The sequence below is a fragment of the Acinonyx jubatus genome, chromosome D1 (assembly GCF_027475565.1).
Source record: "Acinonyx jubatus isolate Ajub_Pintada_27869175 chromosome D1, VMU_Ajub_asm_v1.0, whole genome shotgun sequence".
Classification (NCBI taxonomy): Eukaryota; Metazoa; Chordata; class Mammalia; order Carnivora; family Felidae; genus Acinonyx; species Acinonyx jubatus.
Genome location: NC_069390.1, coordinates 60,997,353 through 61,020,586, shown reverse-complemented (window position 1 = coordinate 61,020,586; position 23,234 = coordinate 60,997,353). Strand labels below are relative to the sequence as shown.

Here is a 23,234-nt window from a genome sequence, read left to right as displayed (position 1 = left end):
AGCTGTCTGCTTTGGTCATCTCACTCACCCTTCGCTATCCCTCGGATGAGGGAAAAAGAGTTTTCTGTCTGTTTAGCACAGAGACACAAGACTCCAGACTGGGCTGCGTGTTGCTGGGGGTCCCCTTCAGTTTGTCCAAAATTGTGCATTAAGTGGAACAAAAGTAAGTGGGAGATACATGACTTTCTTTTTACTTAGAAAGATGGTGAGTTTATAACGATCTACTTAACTTGAGATTTTAGGTGTTTATTGCAGCCGAAGAAAAGAGGGCGCTGCTCGTTTAAATACCTCCTCTATGTGCTGTAGGTGCAGTGTGGGTGTCTGGGCTCAAAGACTGAGCCCACCCTTCCGAAATGTGCCCTGGGAACATCCCATCCCTCTCCCTACTTCACAGATCATCTTGCTCTGAGGGATGATGGAAGTTCATGAACCAGTAGGCGTAGTGTGTTTCTCATATCAAGTTAATGTCCTGGTTTGAAGAAAGGGATTTGGAGTCAAACGTTCCAAAACAGCCACTTAATATTCTGTGACTATAGGTGAGTCACTTAATCTTTCTAAGCCTCAGTTTCATCATCTGTGTAATGGGGATGATATTAGTCCCAATCTAACTTAGGGGTTTAGTTACAATGAATGAGACGCTGCACCAAAGCTCTCGTCGCTGTCACTGGTATGTGACGGGTGCCGAAGTGCCACCATCCATGAAGCTGCAGCTGTGTCTGCTGCTGGGGCCTGAGTTGGATAGGCTTAAAGACTTAGGTACTCATGTCCACCCTCCTCTGAGTATCCACCCTCCCCCCCGTTGTAGAGGCTTTGCGGAGATCCCTTGTACTGGATCGTGAGAACTGATTGTGACTTTTTCAGGGATTTTGGGAGCCAGTGATTAAACATAGCTGTTATTGAAGATTAAAATATATAAACTTATACTTAAATGAATTATATGAAGAAAAGGTATAAGGGCGCCTGGGGGCTCAGCTGGTTACGCACCTGACTCTTGACTTCAGCTCAGGTCATGATCTTATGGTTTGTGGGGTTGGGCCCCAAGTTGGGCTCTGTGCAGATAGTGCAGACCCTTCTTAGGATTCTCTCTCCCTCTCTCTCTCTGCCTCTCCCCCAATTTGTGCTTGCTCTCTCTCTCTCTCTCTCTCAAAATAAATAAATACACTTAAAAATTGTTTAAAAAGGTATATATTATGGACACTCACCACTTCCTGATTATTTTACTACATTATACTTTGCTCCTGAAGTTGTTGACATTGTTTTATCTGTGTGGAGGAAATATTTGTGATGGTTGCATTGCTCATGTCTTCCCAAGTCCACTTTCAGTGGCCCCACTTGGAGAGCTTGAAATCCGCCATGGTAGGAGCATTTATTTGGCCATGGTAGGGGTATTTGCATCATGGAAGCCAGCTCCTCCCCTCTCCCCCCAAGAAAGCCAGTTGGTAAATATCAACTAGCTGCACCTTTGAGTGAAACTCACTTAATAAGGTGGGTTTTTCATTGTTACACAAGGGCTGATCAGAAAATCCTTTGGTATATTTAGTTGAAATATAGCTTGAATTCGTAGAATTTTCACTGATTTCTTTAGTCAAAAATACTAGGTTTTGAACTTGTAAAAAATACCATAAATAAATACCCTGGTCTAAGACAATGTCTTGGTGCCTTTTCGTACTTCCCCTATTCATAGTGTGTGGTATTTGGTAGACCCTGGAGGAATCGTTGTTGTGTTGACGGTCTTTGTACTCAGATGAGCTTTTTTAAAATGTCATTTCTCCATTGGGACTTTTCCTTGTAAGCATTAACCAGTTTCAGAAATGCTTAAATCGTGATGTTGAGGAAATCCAGCCTCGGAGCTGAATTTAAGCTGTACTTAAATTTTTCCACTTTGAGTATTTGCTATTTGACTCCTGTAAAACCACTGACTCCATAGAGGGGAAGCAGTGCTCATTCTGAGCCACTGTGGAAAGCCACCTCCCCTCCAGAGATCCTTCTTTGTGAGTGACCAGCCACCAACACAGAACCATTCCTTCAGTGCCAGACAAGACCAGGGAGAAATGTCAGGCTGCTCAGGTGCAAGGCCCAGAGAGATGAAAGCAGAAAGGTGGGAAACGAACTAGAAGCCCAGGGTAAAGAAGGTTCTTGTGAAACACTGGGGCTTGTGAAACTGAGGTAGAAAGGGAGCTGAACAAGTTGACATTTGGTCAGCATGGTTGGAGTTTGGGAGGCAGACGTGCTGGAGTTCAGATTCTGGTTGTGTTTTCCTGACTAGCTGCGTGACCTTGGGCAGGTCACTGAACCTCTCTGAGCTTCTATTTTACTGTATCTGAAAATAGGGATTCTGATATTAAGCCCATTGTTTTTCAAGGGGATTAAATAAGATAAAGATATGAAGGCCCAGGAACATACCGGCTATCATTAAGAGTTAGCTACTCAACTTGTCATATCAAGAATCATGCCAAATAATTTAGGGTTTAACGCACTTAAAATGCCCTTGAAGAAACAGGTACTCTGTACCAAAAAGTAATTTGTCTTTATAGCTGTAGATATATATTATTTTATAATTTTCTTGTCGTGAAAATAAAAACTGTCTGTGTTGAGTTTCTCATAGCTCAGTACAGAGGAGATGGTGGTCTGATTCTGCCATTTTGCAAAACAAACCCAAGTTTTGGTACATGGGGTTATGTATTCCTTGAACCTTAATAACGTTTTTGTCGCAAACCATGATTTCCATGAGCTCGGTGTTTTATAAACCCCACAAGCCTGAGAGAAAATTGTTTGAAAAGTCATTTTTTGTCATCTTCCATTAGACACCAATTTCCTAGGCAAAATTGAATGTAGGACACTGTTGTATAAATGAAATTACAGGTGCATGGCAAGAGGTTAATAACTCCCATTGCCTGGTTCTGAAAAGAAGAAAAATCACAGTGTCACTCTTACTCTTGACATTTTGTTCTGTGTCACCTCTTGAAGCCAACAAAAGGTCCGTGCATTTTAAAGAGGCCTCCCTTTCTTTCTTTCCAGAGTTCTCTAGAGCTGTTCCTCTAAATGTTTTGGTTGATGATGAGCAGTGGGAAGCGTGAGAAACCTGGCCATGGTGAGGAGACATTGACTCTGAGTCATGGGCACCCCCACCATCTGCCCCCTACCAGCTTCCCTGGGGCTGGTGGTAACAAACCACCAGAAACGGGGAGTTCTCAAGTATGTAAAACCAACTGCACGCGCTCATAACTGTAAACTCCCTGCAGTGTTTGTTCTAAGGGCATGTGGTATGAAAGTTTACAAAATTTTGCTGAAATGAAAAGAAAAGCCAAGCACACTTCAACTCTACAGACAATAACACTCAAATCCAATTCCCCTTCCCTTTCCTTCCCTACCCTTCCCTTCCCTTTCATTTTTCTTTTTACCCTCAGCAGATCTATTCTCCCTCTGTCACTCTTTCTCTATTGATCTCTGCCCCTCTTTTCTCTTACTGTCTGTTTCCTCATGTGGCTTAGAGTGTTAGGAGGTATTTGGAAAGAATTGCCAGTTTCCCCAGATTACAAAACAAACAGAAAACAAACAAACAACAAACAAGCAAACAAAAACAAGTGGTGGCTTTCAGACGTTGTTTAAAACACAATTCATAGTAACAAAGACTTCATACCCAGTATGTAATAACAAAACTTACTACGTGTGATGAAATCTGACATTTTAAATGCCTTGTTCTTTTTTTGGTGCGTTCTATCCTCTTCTTTAAAAATGCTGTTTCCAATGCAGTAAATTAATTTCTTGATTTGTCAAGAATGGGATGCAACCTACAGCTTGCAAACACTGGCCTAGAGCAGTGAGTCTCAGACTTAAGTGTGCACACAAACCATCTGGGAAACTGGTAAGTGGCAGATTCTGATTCTGTAGGTCTGGGATGGGGCCCATAACTCTGCATTTCTAATGAGCTCCCAGATGACACCGATGCTGCTTGTCTGTAGACCACATGTTGAGCATGGTTCTTCAGCACAGGAACTGTTCAGCACCATGGACAGGAGGCCATCCCCAGTCAACCAACAAACCTTGAGCCACCCTAAGTGGTCTCTGCAAGGCATGTGACACCTTTGATGAGAAAGCAGAGGAACTTTCCAGGGCCGCCTGACCATACAGAGCATCCTCTCTTTCTCTGTCTCTTTCTGAGTGGTGAAGCCCTTGGGGCAATGCCCCAGCCAAGAACTGGCATACAGTATGGAGCTGGAGTTCCTGACAGGCTCTGCTCATGGGAAATAGCCCAGCTCTTCTCGCTTTCTTCCTGATTCTCTGGTTTGTTTCAGGTCCTGCCTGGTGACTCACTGTAGCTCTGCCTTTATTTGGCATCTTGCAGAAAAGGCTCAGAATGCCCTTCTCTGAGGTCCCCCTTCTGCTGAACTACTCTCACACTATTAGTCACCTTAAATAATGGGCTAAATCTTTGCCTTTGCACGTGTTTCTGTCACCCTTTGTACATAATTCTGTTGGAGCCCTATGCATATGGTATTCAAAGAATCCATGTCTTCATATCTGCCCCCAAATCGGGCCCTGGTCCCATTGGAATCACCTGGGGTTTTCTGTGAAGTGCTGATGCCCAGGCCTTGCCCCAGACCAGTTCAATCAGAATATCTGGGTAGGGAGCCTGGACGACAGTATTTTTTGAAGTTCCCTAAGTGACCACAGTATGTAGCCAGGGCTGAGAATCGCTACATTAGTCTGTGAGCTCCATGAGGATACAGATCATGTCCTATTCACCTTTTCTTCCTCTCCCCTTTTCTCTTCCTCCTCCTCTTCCTCTTCTTCCTCCTCTCTTCCAGCACCTAGCACAATGCCCTGGACTTCTTATTATGTCTCTAATGGATAAGCAACTAATACGTATTATAGTTAGCTAAAATTTCTTTAGCACCTACTGTGTGCCAGGAACTAAAGACTCGCGTTTTCCCTGCATTACTGCACTGGTACTCACAAGACCTAGGAGGTAGATCTTATTTATTATCCCAGTTCCCAGAGGAAGGAACTGAGGCTTACAGAGGTTAAACTGCTTTAGCCAAGGTCATGCGACAAGTGTCACAGCCAGAGTCTAAGCTTTCTCTGGGGCTGTGCTGGGTGGCGAGGTACTGATACTACCAGACTTCTCAAGCTGAGGCTCTAGCACATTTCGTCAGGGGAGACCTAAAGCCACAGCTAAACTCGATTTATTTCTCTCCACCATCAATTTGTCTAGAGTTTTAGGGAAAATACAGAATTCTTATTACTATGACTATACTCTTATCCCCATCCCCCCCCCCCAATAGTGGTATCCCTTATTAAGTGCCTTCTGCTTATTAGGCACTGCGCTTAGTGATTTCTGTCCATTCCCTTCATTATCCACTCGAGCTTCATGGTAACACTACGAGGCAGGCATTACTACTTTGCAGACAGGAACATTGAGGCTTTGAGAGGTTAAGTGGCTTTTGCAAGATCACCCAGTCTGAAAGTGGCAAGTCAGATTCGACCCCGGGTTTTCCTGACTGTGAAGCCAGTGCCCTTAACTGTTCAGCCCATTCTGTATTTGCAAAACACTCTTGGCATAATTACCTCATTAGATTCTCAGAACTCAACAGGGTGATGGATGACATGGTTGGAAGAAAGACTCAGGCTGCAGAGTAGAGGATGGATGATTGCAGGGATTGGCCACTGTGGGGGAAGAGAACCTAAGTGGGGTCTCCACAGGCCAGAAGGGCTTCACATGGAAAGTGTAAATGGCTCAGCCTTTCCTCGCCTCCCCAGAGCGCCCAGAGTGTTGATGCCCCACCTAAGACAGTGGGGGAGGGGGGTCCAAGGCAGGGCCATCACTCTGCTTGCTTGTGGAGAGAAACAGAGGAGCCCCTGTTGTTGCCACTGGAGCCCCACAATGATAGATGGAGGGCCGTTTTTCGAGCCTGAAGCCATCATTCATGGAGGACAATGGCCCACTGGGACCCAACACATTTAGAGAAGAGCATGAAGCAGACAGAAGCGGGATTATGTGAAACAAAGCCAAAGGAAATTTGTTAGGAGCCTGATTCCCAAAGCCTCGATATCAGCAGGAATGAAGCTCTTTCTGTGCAAGGGTTATTAGCAAACGTATTTTGAGTGAAGGCAAGTTTGCTGGCTTCCTGATGTCTGTTACCAACGGACACTGGAAATGATTGTGTAGGATTTAGCAGAGGATTATCCTTTTGGAAGGCATTACGTGGGATATGTTTTGGTAGGGAGGGAGGGTCCGGTGCATATAGTCTACCGTGCTTTGTGGTGCAGAACTGAGGCAAAGAGACCTGGGCCAGTAGCTTCAGAACCGTCAACTGGGGTTTCCCTCGTGCGTCTGGAGCCCTGTTCCCTTTGCACAGGGTCTAGGAATAAATAAGCCAAAGGATTAATCTCCCTTGGCTTTGGAATCGTATTCTAAAACACCAGAAACCTCCCCATTTTGTAATAGTTGAAAAAGTTAACCTCTCATATATGAATAGGGGCTTATGGTTATAAAAATAACCGAAGTCAGAAAAGGACTATGTGGGGTCTACTTCCTCGCCTTCTGGTTTTGGTCAAGGAGCCCAGCAGCCACACAAATGGATGCGTACTGATAGTGGCTAAGGATGGGGTCTTCTGGAAGACAAATTGTGTGAAAGCCATCATGAATACAGAAATAGGTGGCAGCCGGTCCCGAGGGTAGCAGCACACAGCCTGTAAGTGTGGGCTCATTGCTGAGAATGAATTTGCTTGCCCTGGCAGAGAAAGCTGTGCGGGGTGGGGGTGGGGAGTGCCTGTCACGAAGAGAAGGCAAACAGCCCACTTCAGATGTGCTTGTGGCAGGCTTGGCAGGGATCGTGTCCACTCTGCCAGGTGCTCTTTCCGTCTTGTGTCTCACCATGCCTGGTGGCAGCCTTCCAACGAAGGGGTGTTGGGAGCACTTGCTAACCGAGCCCTTGCTGACTGCCTGGTTCTTTGCTGGGTGCCAGCTACATAAAGATGAATGAACTCAGAGGTGGTGTTGCTCAGTGGTTAGGATCATGGTTGCCGGAGGCACGTAGCCTGAATTCAAGCTGCTTGCGGGATGTACCCTCTAGGGAGGCCGGGAGCGTTAAGTAAGCTAATCTATGTAAAGCTTTAAATAAGCTAATATATATAAAGCATTTGCAATAATGCCTAACACGTAGCCAGTGTAATATACATGTTACCTGCTGCTGCTGTTATTATTATTCCGCATATGTTTACTGAAATCCCACTCTAGGTCAAGGCCTGTGCTGGGTGCCAGGGAGATGACAGTGAACAGGACATGGCCCCTGCCCTCAGGCTCCCAGTCACAAAAGTGACTACATGGCAGGAAGTGATCTGGGTCCCAGAAAGATTCAGGTGGAGTGCTGTGGGAAGCCATAGTTGGGAGATACCAAGAGTAGCTTGATGGACCAAGGAAAACTTCCTGGAGGAGGGAGCATTCATTGTGAGCTTTAAAGAATGGGAGGAATTTCTAACGTGAGGACAGCAGGGTAAGGGTATGCGTCTGCCCTGCCTTGAAGGAGCTCTTCTTCTAAGAGGATGTGGAGACCTGGAAAGGTTCAGAAACTCACTCAGAGCTCTGCCGCAGGGAAAACGGTCCCAGGGAAGGAAAGAATACAAATGATGGCCGCTACTCTGAGCATCGCAGGATTCTAAAGGGGCTGGGGGGTGGGGCGGTGTGGAGCAGAAGCCAGAGTTGCAAGGAATGCTTCTCACAGGTGGGCTGGGGAGCAGGAAGGGTTTGGGTTATTCCAGAAGAGGAACGGTACAGAGAAAAGGTACAGAGGCAGGAATGAGCAGAACACAGAGAAGGGCAAGCTGACTTGAGTAGAGGGCACAGAGAGTACACTGTGTGTGGGGAGTTAGGCCAGTGTGATTATGGGGAACCCGGAAGGATAGGCTCCACTGTTGGGCTTTCATCTTTAAGCGAGAGGATGGCAGGTGAAGTTGATTTCACTCTGAAGATTTTTACGGGCTCGTAAAAAACTACATATTGTAGGCTTGTAAAATATTAGCCCAATCGACAAAGTAGGATTAAAAGGTCCAATGGAGGTGAGCCCGAGGAAATAAATAGTACGTCTACTATATTTCCCAGCCCCCATGCCTCAGCTGCCTCCAGCACCCGGAAGCCCTGAAGTGAAAATGGTGGGGAACAGGGTGGGGAGGGTGCCAGACCATGTGCTGGCCACTTGCCCTATATCGCTGAACTTCATTGTCATCCCAGAAGCCCCGTGAGGTCCAGGCACGGGCACCGAGTCAGAGCAGTTAGGTGGGCGTGGGACGTCATGTTCTTACTCCAAGCACCTACGTCAAACATTTATGACGCCAGGGAATTCAATGTTGGATGTGGGATCTTGTCTGATTGGAATCTAGAGATGCCCAGTGTATACACTTGGCCATCAGAATGGTTTCTGTTGTGTTCGTGACATTCCCAAACCCTTTTTCATGTCCCATCTTACTGCTATTTGAGCTAGTACTAGTAGGCTGAGGAACGTATTAGCCTGAGGACTTCTGTCTCCAAGCAGGCACTCGGTAAACCACGGTTTTATGAGGGTAACACATAAATGTAAATAACATTTTAAAAATAAAATCTGAAGCAAGCTGAACAGAACGCTTTCCCTCCTACCCACTCCATGGCTATAGTGACTGGGGTTTGGGGGAGGCTTTGGGCTTCTCTTCTGCCTTGTGCATTTTAATGCTTTTCCCAGAGAGCACCAGAGAGACCCCACAATGACCCCTCCTCTCAAGCCCCCTGCCTTATGGCAGGAGCAAGTCTAGAATATCAGGCCTAGGTGTACGAGTGGGGAAATCATTTATTTAAAATTCCACCCCCTGCCTGGAACAAGCAATGGTTTAGAGCGAGCAGGATGACAGAAGTTCATTGCTAATGACAGTGGTGACTTGGATAGAATGGGAAGAAAGTCTGAAGACGTGTGGATTGGCTTTGGTCCTGTCTCCTCTCCTTCCTGCCATGGATGAACCTCACCTTCCTCATCCCACACCTGTAAAATAGGTACATCACCTACTTCTAAAGCTCCTGGGAGTTAACGAGGCCATCTGTGAACGTGTCCAGTAGGGAGCCTAGCACGTACTGGATTCTCCATGGCTACTTAGCTTGCCTCCCCCTTTTGCTCACAAGAAGGATTGTCAAAGAAACGACGTTCTTTCCTCACCCTTGTTTTGGCTGGTCTTTGGTGACATAGGCCAAAGTCTTTATTTTATCAGACTCAGACCCATCTGGCATGTCAACTTGCTGTCAAGATGATATTTGGTGAGCTCGGCCATAGTAGTCTTTATTTGCAACCTCCTTGTGCTTCCATAAGAGGGATCGACACCGCACTGTTCACTGCTTCGTTTAGCAGAGGTTTGCAGGGCACTCCCAGTTGCCAAGCCCTGTGCTGGGCTCTGAGCAGGCAGAGCTGGAGAAGGCAGGGCTGTGCCCTCTGAAGCTCCCGGCTAGCTGGGCAGATGCCTAGACCAGCAGTGACCGTCCTTTGTGGCATGCGCCGTGGCTGACGGAGGCACAGAAGGAGGAGTCAGGGCAGGTCGCCAAAGGCAGACTCGAGTTGCCCTTGAAGATCAAGTTGGAGAAGGCTGAGTGAAGGAGGCACAGCATGAGAAAGAACATGAAGCCTTCAGGAAGCGGTGGGTGGCTCTGTTAGGGTTTTCAGGTGAGGAAACCAACGCTGTTAGAAATCAGACGCATGCACACAATGACTATGACCCTTGACAAGTCTTTTCCCTCGTCTGGGCTTATTTCCCCATCCTCCAAACAAGGGTCCCTTCCACGACTCTCCAAACCTGTGACTCACAGCCTGTTAGGGAGCGGGAAGCAGACTTGAATCTCCGTCTATTTATCTTATCTTCCTGTTTATATTTGGAAGCCTGTTTCTTCATCTCTTAGAATTGCCTGCATTGCCTGCCTGGGGAAGCATCTCTGTGTACCTTGATGTGCTGTGGGCACGATCCAGGGTTATTAATAAAACAAGGCAGGCTCACAGCAGCAAGGTGTGGGGAGCACAATTCTAGGACCAGCTGTCTCTGTCTGGGGGACCTCGGTTGCCCTAGGAAGAATGCCCACCTGCACAGGTACCGTCTCACCTCCGGGGCTGGGACAGAGTGAGGGCCCTCTTGGCCTGTGGGAGAAACACTGACCTGTTTCGTCTCCTTCCCTAGGCTGTAGAACTCTGCTACCTGTACAACCCAGAGGCTGCAGACAGTTAGGCTATAGACCTGTTTTGGGGCTCACATCCTGTTTTAATTATCAAGACATTTAATATAAAACCCAGGACATTTTGCCGAAAACAGGGGTTTCCACCATCTCCTAGAAACTCAGATTTGGCAACTGTAGGCCCACCTTGTTGCATGCCTCATCCCCTGGTGTCTCTTTTAGAAGGGCATGAATTTCTGAGTTGGCCATAGTCCCCACCCCTCTTTATTACTGATCCCTATAAGCATTTGGGTTTGCCAGCCTGGACCTACCCTCTCACTGAAACCCAAGATTCATATCCTTCAATTTCCTGGGAAGCAATGTATAATAATCACTCACATGTTATTCATCTATACAGATGCAGAGCACAATCCAGATAAACAGGGCTGTTTCCTGTTCATTTTCTCATCCTGTCCTCACAGCAGGCTCTAGCAGTGGGTGCAGTTGTTCCCATTTTACAGACGAGGAAAGCAAGGCTGAGAGAAGGGAAATGACAGTCCTGCGTAATGGGTTTCGAGAATCATACGCTTGGGTGGTGGCTCGGCAGGATGGGCAGACCATAGCAGGTGGCCTGTGTTAGAGGTTGGTTTTAGCTCTCATTCGCTGGGTATCTCTGTGCACGTCTCTGCCCCTTTAGGGGCTCCAGTTTCATCCTCTGTAAAGTCAGGTCAGCGCCCTAAATCAGAGGTTATTAATGTAAACACATGGCTGGGAAAAAAGTTACCATTTTCCCCCATTGTGAATATAGGCAATAAGCCACAATGGCATTAGAAGTCTCTGGGACTCCATTACCAGGAGGAATCTGATATTTTTGTATCCCATTATAGTTGTTGGAGATATCTCAGAATATCATTTCCACTCATTACTACTTCAAGGTTACGAGAGTTATTAGACCAGCCACTAGATTTGTTATAAATCTTGACTTTGAAAGCAAATAAAAATATTACCGCATCACAAATGTATCATTTTAACTTTTTATAACCATCTTAATATAATTGGTTTCTGCTATAATCCTGTGGATTTTTTTTATGCATTTTGGAAACATTTTTCTGAGAAAGGGTCTATAAGTTTCTAGAAACTTACCAAAGGGGTCTGAGAGACACAAAAGGCTAAGACCCTTTTTTTTAAGGTGATCTCCAGACCACCTGAACCCTGGGACTCTGGAATCCACAAGTATCAGGCCCCTCCATGGAGGAGTGCCTTCTGCCCCTCCATCCAGCTTGCTCTGTTTCTACACCCATAGCAGGTTCAGAGGGCCATTCCCTCGGCCCCGTGCAGCCTGGGTGACGTTGTTACATCAGAAAACCATCCCCCAATTTGTTGGAGGCTGAAGATGTCAGAGCAGGGAGTACCCTGGAGCAGGCTGGAGGAGAGGGGGTGGGGAGGCTCCCTCCGACACCCGGCCCCCTGCCCTGAGGCCTCTTGCACTGGGGAGTGCTACAGTGCCCTGATCTCCGGGCCTGCGTGCATCACAGCTTCTGCCCTCCCCACTCCAGTTTTTCTCGCAGATCCTTGTGTGAGAATCCAGATCTGGAGGTCCTGGGTGCTTCTTGCTGTTTTGCAGGGAGGGAAGCAGAGGTGCAGAGAGGGCAAATGCCTGACTGAGGGCCGCACAGTTTGTCAGGGTCAGAGGAGGGACAAGAGTGCATCCATTCTGGTGCCCATTTCCTGGAACAGCATGGCCCAGTGCTTCCCTTACTCAGAGGCTGCCTTTTCATGTGAAGGGGAAGCTTTAGATGTTTTTTTGTGTTTTTTTTTCCTCGCCCATTCCTGACCAGCATTTTTTCCCTGACACTTTGACTACTTCTTCCTTCCTTTCTAGTCATTTGTTTATTTATTTATGTTTTTAACGGTTCAGGTGATCTCCTAAGAATTCAGTCTGGTCCCTTAGGGAGCTGCACTGCTGTATTCTCAGACCCTTTCCACACATCAGAACAGAGGTAAATTAATTGGCTGATTCCCGAAATCTCTATGGTGGCCGTTGGAATTTACATTTCAGCTTTGACCCTAGAGACAGATGAGAAAGGGCCAAGCTCACAGCCTCATCACAGTGATTATTCGTTTGTCAAATATTGCTGGAGCCTTTGTGTCAGGAACCCGGGGGGCTGAGCAGGGAGGATAGATAGAGCAGTGGACAAGATGACATGCTCTCTGCCTACACGGGGCCTCTATTCAAGTCAGACATTGAAGGACTAGTTCAGTCATGCTGAGTAGATATAACAAAGCAAGAGCAGTGGATGATAGGAGGAGCTATCGACCAGGGTTAGGCAGCAAAGGCCTTTCAAAGTATATGCCTTGTAAGCTAAAATCTAGAATGTAGATGGAAATGAGCTGGGGCAAGTTCCAGAAATTGGGATAGCAGGTGCAAATGCCCTGTGGCAGGAGAAAGTGTATGTTGATGGAGGAAATAGAAGAGAAGCAGAAGAGAAGCAGATGGGGCGCTTGCGTGGCTCAGTCGGTAAAGTGTCTGACTTTGGCTCAGGTCGTGATCTCGCAGTTCATGGGTTCGAGTCCCGTGTCAGGCTTTGTGCCGACAGCTCAGAGCCTGGAGCCTGCTTCAGATTCTGTATCTCCCTCGCTCTCTGCCCCTCCCCCGCTCATGCTCTGTCTCTCTCTGTCTCTCTCTCAAAAATAAACATTAAAAAACTAAATAATAATAAAAAAAAGAATAGAAGTAGATGGTGAGGTTAGAGGGACAGACAGACAGGGCCCAGAGATGAAGACCTTATAAACGTGGATGTGGGTTTGAATGCATCTTGAGGAGAAGCCACAGAAGAAAGACATGACCAGATGTACCTTCTATGACCATGCTTTGTGCACGAGGAGAATCCGAGAGAGTGAGGGGTGAAGTGGGGGAAATTGCTGAGAGTCTTGTGATAACAACCATGAGAAAAGGTGGCCTTTTGGACTCAGGTGTTGCCTGATTGATAAGGACCAGGAAATGGGCTTGAGATGGGCAAAGTGGCTCACGAGCAGGGAAGAGTCAAACCCAGAAAGACTGTGCCTTTTTCCCACCTCCCAAGTATCTGTAGGGTGCAGAGACCATGACCTCACCTTGACAGGACAGGCAGCCCCTCCTTGGCCGCTCTGCCCGCCTTGATGCCTGGCTTCTTCATTGCTCAATGCCTGAAGTTGTTGGAAAAGCAGAGCAGGTGCAGCCAGAAAGGCAGGGGAAATAACTGTCCATTCATTTAACTCCCCCATCACTCAGGTCTTCTGGGATGAGCCTCAACGTGGTAAAGCTCACTTTTGTGCTTCTTGCCCTCCCAGAGTTCATGACTCTAAATAGTCACCCAGATAAACCCGTAACTATGAACCGTGAGGAATACAGGATCAAGAGCAGAGGTGGCATTCAAAATATTTAGCCACCCGACTGCACATGCACAGGCTGGTCAGAACGGCCCTCTGCCATGGGGCCGAGCAAGGGCCTGGGGGCCTTCCATTTGCCACACATCCCTTATCCTCCGGTTTGTGGGGAGGGCTGTTGGGTTCTGGGCAAGAGCTCAGGTCACAGTGGGAGGCACCCAGTGGCTCGGGTCGCCGACTACACAGCAACTGGTAGGGAAGTGTTTCCGTATTTTAACCACAGGCACAACTGTCCTGCTGTGTACCTGCCGACCTAGACTGGGGGTCTGGGAAGGCTTCCCGGAGGAAGTGCTATTTGAGCTAAGATGTGAAAGACAGGCCTGTGAAGCTGGGAGTGGCGATAGAAGAAACAGCCTGTGTAAATGCTCTGAAACAGGACAGACAGTGGGGTGTTTGAGAAATGAAAGGGGCAGGACATTTGGTGAGAGGAAGCAGAGCTTCCAGCAGGAGCCAGGCTCTGTGGGCCTGGAAGCCGGGAAGTGTTCATATCTCCTATGAACCCAGGATACCGGAAGGCCGGCTGGGGGGGCTCCCGCAGCAGCTCAGGTGAGAGATGACTCCACTAGGGTAGTAGAGGCAGGGGTGGTGAGAAAGGGATGAATGGGAGGGTTAGAATTGGCAGGGGTCCATGATGGGTTAATATGGGGGTGTTGTGAAGGGGAGGGGTATCAGAGGGTGGCTTAGGTTTGTAGCTTGTGTTGCTGGGGTAGAGTGACATCACTCACCGAGATGGGGACCAGCAGAGGAGGACCCTTGGGAGGTAAAGGTTGAGCTCTTGACACGTTAAGTTGGAGGACGGCAGGTAAGTCCCAGTGCCAAAACACAGACTTCTGGTTCTTCCTCTGCTGCTCCGAGTAACTGGGGCAAATCACTTTGCCTTTCTAAGCCTCCACGTCCTCAGCTATAAAAGTAGGGAAGTAAAACCTGCTTTATAGGGTTGTTGTAAAGGTTATTACGAACGCGGATGGGAAGGAACGTGACCATCGGCAGTCAGTGGTAGTGGTTGATTTTAATTAAACATACGTGCTCAGGAACCTTGTAAGATCGTGCGACAAAGAGGCACATCTGGCACACGTTGTCCTTTATGGGATAAAACTTGGACTCCGTGACAGGGGTGGTGGTGGCGGTGATGCTGTGTTTCCCTGGCTGTTTGAAGCGTATCAAGCATCTGCCCTCATTATTTAGGGAGCTGGTGTTGTGTAAAGGAAGGATCGTTGAGCTCGGATTCAGATATTTGGGCTCTATCCCTGCCTCCGCAGCCTTAAGCGGGTCATGTGATTTCTCTGAGCCTTAGTTTCTTCAGTTGTAAAATGGGGATGATGATATATATATATACCGCCCAGGATGATTATAAAATTCACTGTGCCATATGTATACTGGTGCCTAATAATGGTTACTGCTTTGTTCTTTCTTATGTGGCCATAGTTCCTGGGACTTAGGGAAGAAAGTAGAAAGTGGCATTGGGCCTCGTCCAGCAGGACCTCTGGACGACCCTCAAATCTGAGCATGGGTCCACACGCACAAATAATGTAACCGACTGGAATTGAATGAATGTGACTAAGGGAGCCTGGGCAGCAGCTCAGTCACCTGCAGGCATGGGCTGGGAGATGGCACGGGGACTGGAAAGCCTGAATCCCAGGCCCTACCGTCCCAGCTGAGTCAGAAAGGGACCGGTTGTTTGGGGGTGGATGGTTTTACATGCTCCTCAGGGCAGCTCCAGAGCAGCCAGGCCCACAGCCTCTGGTCGCTGGGCCACTGCAATCAGGCTGCTGTGGCGACCGGGCAAGGCATGACTAGTAGCCTCATAAATGAAGTCGGGGATCCTCCCCTTGGGCCTGAATCAGCTGCTGCTCTGGCTTTCCCTGCCCTTGCCTCATTCCTAGCCTCACCCCTCCCATCCATCTTCCCTGCAGCCAGAGTGCTTGATCTCAAGGACGCATCTGGCCCTGTGATTGCCCAGCTTAAAAACCAGTGATGGACGGTCCTGTTGCTAGAACCTGGTCCACGAGGCCTTCCAAGTTCCGACCCTGCACGCTTGCTAGCGCCTGTGTTCCCAGAGATTTTACTTCTCCTGCTGCTTGTGCTTCCCACATTTCACACCCCTTGCATGGACCTCTTTGTTTTGCAAACACTGTGCTCCTGAGTCTAGCTTGAAGCCTGCCTTGCCCAGTCCCATCCCACAAAAACGGAGCCCTTCCTGTGTGGGTCCTGCTGAGATTACAGACTCCCCCCATCCTAATGACAACACTTGCACTGTTTAGTGCAGGGAACGTGTCTAACTGACCATCAGTAGTCGTCGAAATTATAAAAGCAGTGAGTGCTGGCTGGGGCCATCTCGCCGCCTCTGCTGGGGGTTTGAGAAACACTATTGCATAGAATTCTCACGGCACCTGGATAAGGGTCTCTGTTTTGCAGATGAGGAAGCCAAAGCTCAGGCAGGTTAGGTGGCTTTCTGTGTGTCACACAACTCTGAGTCAGAGTGGGGATTCAAACATGGGTCAGGCCCATGTTGTCTCTGAAAGCCTTTCTGGCCACCAACTCCAGTCTGGGTCTGACACACAGAGTAAGCATCAGGAATTGCTTTGTTGAATGAAAGGGGGAACGTGAAGCTGCTGCTTCGTGGAAAAGTTGATGTTTCAGGGAGAGCTGACTTGCTTGGTTTGTAAAAATTAAAACAGGCCAGGCGCCTGGGTGGCTCAGCCGGTTAAGCTTCCAACTTTGGCTCAGGTCATGATCTCGCGGTTCACGGGTTTGAGCCCCGCGTCGGGCTCTGCGCTGTTAACATGGAGCCTGCTTCAGATCCTCTGTCTCCCTGTCTCTCTGTCCCTCCCTTGCTCATGCTCTCTCTCTCTCTCTCTCTCTCTCTCTCTCAAAAATAACCATTTAAGGAAACTAAAAAGACTCTCTCACATGGCTCCATGAGCCCTGTTGAAAAGATACAGTGGTATCCTGCATCTTGAATTCTTATTGGACTTCGCATGCTTTTAGGTAAATAATAAAACCATTATGATCTCTCACACAACCCAGAAAACCACCTCACTCTGAGAGCAACTTGATGTAGAGCGTCCCTGGCTGGGGGCACCTGCAGATGAGACAGCTGTGGTGAGGCCACCCAGATGGGGACACAGCTGGTCCTTGGAAGGCCAGTTAATGCATCGGGATTTCACTCTTGAGCCTGCCAGGCCATGGTAGGTTGTTAGGGCATTAGGGCCAAGGCCTTGTGGCTAGAGGACAATTTTCTCATCCTAAATTGCTTCATACCTGAAATGCTTCATTTCTGTGATCACACACACACACACACACACACACACACACACACACTAAAATCTAACTGAGAGAGTGAAAAAGGAGAAAATCTTTGACTCCGAAATACCCAGAAGAAAGCTAAAGTGAACATGTTTTGGGGACCTCAGCAGCCGCAGAAGTCCAGGGGGAAAAAATCTGCACGCCAACAATGATGAAGCTGGAAACAGCCCGGTCCTCAGGGGAGGGCACCTCCTCACTCCCGACAGCTGGTGGCAATAAGGCCGGCTCTGCTTGGGTCAACAGGATGTTTTGAAATCAGCTCCTGCGTCTGAAGAGGAGATACGTGGAGCCCAAGGAGCATCTCTGAGCCTCAGAGTTGCTGGCACCTTGTGAGCAGGGACTGCCAGAGAGGAGGCATTGTCCTGTGCCCTCGCCAGCCCTGCTTTGTGACTCATGGGCACCCTTCCCTTGCAGGTCGTGACCCACTCAGGCCTCAAGTCCATGTGGATACAGTGGGAAACCCAGCCCTCCCCGTGGGTAGGGCCTGGACACTCAGTGCCCTCTTCCCCACCACAGAGTACCTCGGAAGATATGCCTCAAAGGAAAACTCTGGTAAATAGCCAGAGGAGCCCACTTAGTGTGGGGGGTTCAGGGCTTCTCTGAGGAGGTGGTGTTTAAGCTGAGAGGCCTGAAGGATAAGTTTGGATTAGCCAGCAAAGAGGAGAGCAAACAACTTTTCAGGCAGATGGAACGGCACATCTAGGGCCTTGGACTGGGAAGAAGAATGAGGACCATTTGAGGACCAGGAGGGAAGCCAGCGTGACAAAGCTCAGAGCCTTAAGGGGAGATGGATGTATCAGGAGACTCAAGCCGTGTGGAAAACTGGGTCCCAGAATCAGCCTCTGCAGGCACAGGTGCACATGCTGGACTTTGGACTTGATCTTTAGTGGGAAAGGAAGCTGTCAAAGAGCTTTAAGCAGTGGGGACAATCTGATTCTCCTTAAAAAACAAATCCTTCTTGTTTCTGGATGGTGGGAGAAGTGGAGGAGAGGCTGTGGACACCAGTTAGGAGGCCATGGCAAAAGACCAGATGAGAGGTGATGGGGGCTTGGCAAAGTTCGTGTGCTGGAGAGTGAGAAAAATGAACAGGAACAGATTCAAGGTCTACTTAGGAAGTAGGACAGATAGGACTTGGTGACTGGTCATCTGTGGGGACAACACGCAGGGAGGTGTCAGGACGGACCTCCAGGTTTCCGTTGGGGCAACAGTACCTGGTAGCACCGTGTACCATGATTGAACATGCTGGAAGAAAGCTAAAAGTCATAGTCAAGGCAAAAGACCAACGGTAAGCTCTTGGGTACCAAACAAGAAAGAGGTTAACACCCAACCAAGCAATGGGCAAAGGATTGTGAACATGCAGCTCCTAAAAGAAGGCTTGAAACTAGCCAAGAAACATAGAGGCATTTGCTCAACTGATACCCAAAAGAAGCGATTAAGATACCAAGGCTCCATTTGACTATCACACTGACAAAGCTAAAAAAGCAGGTTAATGCTAAAACTGATGAGGTTATGAAGGATTAGCATGTCCCTATGCTGCTGGTAGAAACTGAAAGTGATAGTCTTTTATAGGGGGGCAGTTACGAATTTTTTTAAACTGTTGAGCAATACAGGGGCACCTGGCTGGCTCAATCGGTGGAGTGTGCGACTCTTGATATCGGGGTCATGAGTCTGAGTCCCACACTGGGTGTAGAGATGACTTAAAAATAAAATCTTTAGGGGCGCCTCAGTGGCTTACCCTGTTAAGCATCTGGCTCTTGATTTCAGCTCAGGTCATGATCTCACGGTTCACGGGATTGAGCTCCACGTTGGGCTCTGTGCTGGGAGTGCAGAGCCTGCTTGGGATTCTCTCTCTCCCTCTCTCTCTGACCCTCCCCTTGTGTGTTTGTTCTGTCTTTCTCTCTCTCTCAAAATAAATAAACATTTTTTTAAAACTTTAAAAATATGTTAAGCGATCTAGTCTAATATCAAGCAACCACACAGAGATACATGTACAAAAACATTAGAGTATTTCACTAGAGAAAAAATGAAAACGCCTATACATACATTGATAGAGGTTAATTGTGAATTCGTGTAACCATTTAAAAAGGATTAAAATGAGTGTATGTAATAGGATTCCATTTTATAAAGTGTCTGGATGTACATGTTTGTGAATGTGCATGGGGGTCTATATACAACAAGTTTTAGAAGGAAACCTGTCTAAAGTCATATTGCTAGTGATGGCTGAGTTTTGATCGTATTTAATGTATTTGGGTAAACAGAAAAAATAATACTGTAGAAGAGAAAACAATAACCACTGTAACAGAGACTGTAATTAAAGTGTTGCCAGAAGGAAACCCAAGGGAGGGGTGACTCATTCTGACTCGGGCTGGTGGGAGAAGACTTCGTGGAAGAGGTGTGGGACCAAGAATGAAAGATCGTTGTACTTTCCTGTGACTGCACAGCTTGGTTGCTTGTGTTCATGAGAAATGAGGGAACCCTCCCAGAAAGAAAGTCTGAGCCCGTTCTGCAGGCCTTTGAGTCTCTTTGCCCTCTGGCCGTAAAAAATTCATGCCAGTTAATTGTAAACCAGATGACAGGAAACAGAAGCTTAGAAAGACACTCAACACCCAACAGCAGCTTCGATCCGGGTCCAGTACGCCCGCTTTGCCACTTTCTCTGCCTTTCCCTCCCTCGGCTGGGATCTTATACTCATTTGCAGGGACAGTGGCATTCCAAGATGTTATGTTACCAGCCCTTTCTATTTCCTTGGTTACTATCTTGGATCTTTGCATAAAGGATCACATTTGCTTCACGTTTTCCAAGCTCGGTTTTAGAAATTATGCAGCGTCTTACCAAAGTGCCCTTTTGGGAACTTAAATATGAATTGACGCAATGCAGGCACTGTGTGGGAAAGCTGGCGGCCTAACAGAACAGGATGACCCTGCCTCCGCTGGGAAGCGGAACTTGGTTGGTGGCCTGATGCCGCAGAATTCCACACTGAGTTTCCAAGGAAGGCCAGAGAAGAAACTGAAAATGTTCACAGAGCCAGGGCTGGAAGTGGGCACGTGGGGGCCCAAGTCGCAGTCTCTTCCATTCCTGGATGTGTGACTTCAGGCAACTTTCTTGGTGTTCAGTAAGCATTAGATGTTTTTGACGTTTCAGCTTTGAAACAGGACAGAATTATGTTCCCAAGTCTGGCTGCACCATAGCGAGGGACCCTAAACCAGCCTTCCCAAGATAAAGTAGAGGCACCCCTGGAAAGTGCATACGTGAGCATTCCAAACTTCCAAAGTTATTTATTTTAATGGATATTAGAAAAAAAAATTTAAAAACAACACTTCAAACCTATGACTTCCTAGAGATTTTGTATATAGAATGGTGGTGACTAAAAATTCCTTGAAGTTATTAGCGACTGTCTTGCTATTTTGGAATCCATCTGAGTTGAAAGACTGCCTTTCAGCGGGCCTTAGAGAGAAGGGGCAGGAATAAAATGCAGCACAAACTTTTAAAGACATCCTTTAAAAATAAAGTTGAGCAAAAAATGTGAAGCAATTTGGACAAATTAGTAAAACGATAGAAGAGGTGAGACATCCCTATGGCAAAAATGCGAGGAGTGTTATCGAAAATGACCATAGCAGGTCTTGGGTGGATCTCTGAACCTCCCTGAGTTACGGTTTTCTGGCCTGGAAAATCTCCCAGGGTGGTTAAGAGGCTCCTGAGAGAATATCCATAGATATTACCAGCTCAACAGTACAGACTCATTGTCACATGATTGGGACTCAAATATATGTTTCCTTCACTTTTCCTTAGCCTCATCTTTTTAAGTTAAAAGTGATCTCTGGGATTGGCCAGCCTGGTCTCCTTATTTTGCAGATGAGGTAACTGAACCAGACTGGGGAAAGACCAGCCCCTCCTTCTTCCTGGGGTCTGATGTGCACAGTGCCTGCTGGAGACCTGACCACCGTCCCAGAGTCTTGGGGGAAGCTGATAAAGCTGATGTGGGAATAAAAAAGAGTTAATAATGTGGGCACTGGTCGTGGTGTAACAGCAGGGGCCAGGGGGCATGATGATCTGCGTGCCACTTTGCAGTAGAGTGCACCTTTCTGGTCCCTGCTCTACAAAATGGTGAACTCTGTACATTAGAAGAAAAAAATTGGGAAGATACCCCCAAGTGTTGGGAGTATGTTGAGGTAGTGACATTTTTGTTTGTTCTATTTCTCCTTGTATTTCAATGGTCTTTTGCATTTTTACATTGATGAAAAATAAAAATAAATGCCAAAATGATGGGAAGGCTGAATTTTCTGGGCTGAGGGTCGAACACCATCAGTGCCCTGCTTGACACATAACTATTAATTATCACACTTCATTTTTGAAATAATTCCCTTCCAGCTCCTGATCGTTAGCAATTTCCCCAGTTATGTGGGATCAGAAGCAGTTGGGAACTGATATCAGGTATAAAACCTCTGATGCGTTTTAGTCCAGTGGTCTCAAGGGATTAATTGTGATCATCTTCTTCTCTTGCAGATGGAAAAGCTGAGACTCAGAGAGGGCTAGTGATCTCCCGGACACTTGGTCAGTAGGTAAGTGCTGATGCTGACAGTGAGCTGGAAACAAGATATACTTCTAATCTCCGCGGCCGAATCTCGTGATTTTTCTGATTTGTACAATTCAAGACAGAAAATAAGATGAGTGGGTTGGAGGCATTTGGGTATGCTGTGCACCGTAGTTTCTGTATGTTTTCACTGTTGAGTTGGAATGTTTAACAAGCAAGTTTGTGAAGGCTTCCTGGGCATTGCCTGCCTATATTGGATCTTTCCCGGGGAATGGGAGGGCTCATTAAAACCTGGCCCACGCTGTGGCTAGTTTGACATCATTGACCCTTCCAGAGACCCAGCAGTTTGGTGCATCTAGAACAGGGAGCCCTGGATTAGGGGGTGAGGGGATCTGGGTTTCAGTACTACCATAAGCTGTTCTGTGACCTCGAACAAGCCACTTAACTCACGGGTTCACTGATTCTTTCAAACTGTTTTTCCCCAGAATATTTGGTGCCAGCCCTTTGTGCCAGGCACTGAGGATAACAAGATAAATACAGCACAGGCTTTGCCCTTGAGGCACTCACAGCCCAATTTATGAGCTCCTCCATTTCCTCATTACTGTCTCATCATGAAAATTTCTAACATCTGCTTTGGAGTTTACAGTGTGTAGGGCATTTTGTGATCTTCCCCCAAACTCCATAAGATGGAAAGAAGCTGCTTATTGCCATTTTGCCAAGCAGAAAACCATGGCTCAGAGAGTTGGCAAGACAATGCAGAGAAAACGCTAAAGCTGACCTTGAAACCAGATTTCCCAACTTCAAAGCATTTGTTTCTGTTAACAGCAAACTATTCTACCTGATGATTTTAGCGTTTGAACCCTACCCCTTAGCAGTGAGTAAAACATTAGGGAGCAACAGGACGGAGCCAGTGCTGATGCAAGGCTAATCTTCTGCAAAGGGTACTTTTCTTGTGTCTAGCTGATTATTCCAGAAAACAGTGTCTTCTCTGACTGAGAGTGAAGGCGGCCTTGGGCTCAGAGTAAGCTCGTAGCCAGAAGAAAATATGTCCCAGGCGGAAGCCCAGGGCCACCTCCTCCAGGTGGTTGGGACTCAGCACATCAGAGAGAATCTGCCATGAGCAAGAGGGGCACAGACCCCTTTCTCCCGCAGTGGCCCTACTGAATGCTGTTGCTTTCTGCCAGAGCTTAATGATCCCGGTAGCTTCAGCTTTTGCAAGGCTGCCTGGCCTCAGGCAAGACGTGGAGAATGATAGGATTAGAGGCTGTGCTGTTTGTTTGTGGGGATGACAACTTGAGCACGTAGCTCTTGGGCTCCCTCAAAGTCTGCAGTTTCAAAGGGTGTGTGAATAACCTTGGGGACCAGGCCTGGTTTTCCTGCCTTACAGTGTGTGTGTGTGTGTGTGTGTGTGTGTGTGTGTGTGTGTGTGGTGAGTGGTGCCCATCCTTGATGAAGATGTACTGACATGTGTGTGGTAGATGGGATGTGCAGGATTTGTGGGGAATGTGTGTGTACAAGTGTGAGGGGTGGAATTCGTATACTGTGTGTGTGTGCATGCACACGCACGCACTTGATCTCTAGGAAGCGATTTATATGAAAAAAAGAAACACTTATGGGTGTAATTTTTCAACAGGACCCAGAAATGGGCTTTTAATAAGTATCATTAAACTCTTACATTACAAGGGGAGGCCAGCCTGTCTTTCATCCTTGCTTGGATCACACAGCTCTCCCTTGCCCTGTTCTTTGGTGTCAGATAAAAACTGCTGTAATTCGTATTGGTCTCTCCAAAGCCTTTGCTCCCCCTTCCTGCTCTCC

The 23,234-nt window shown here is 47.4% G+C and overlaps 1 protein-coding gene across 5 annotated transcripts in view; it reads left to right on the top strand.

The window, feature by feature from the left end:
* The window catches only part of TENM4 (teneurin transmembrane protein 4), a 2,866,770-nt gene that overhangs the window by 2,253,354 nt on the left and 590,182 nt on the right, over positions 1-23,234 (top strand). For all 5 annotated transcript variants that reach the window (XM_053202558.1, XM_053202562.1, XM_053202561.1 and 2 more), the window contains one exon: positions 21,392-21,447. The gene's annotated coding sequence lies outside the window, so the exon portion shown is untranslated. The remainder of the gene's footprint in view (positions 1-21,391; positions 21,448-23,234) is intronic.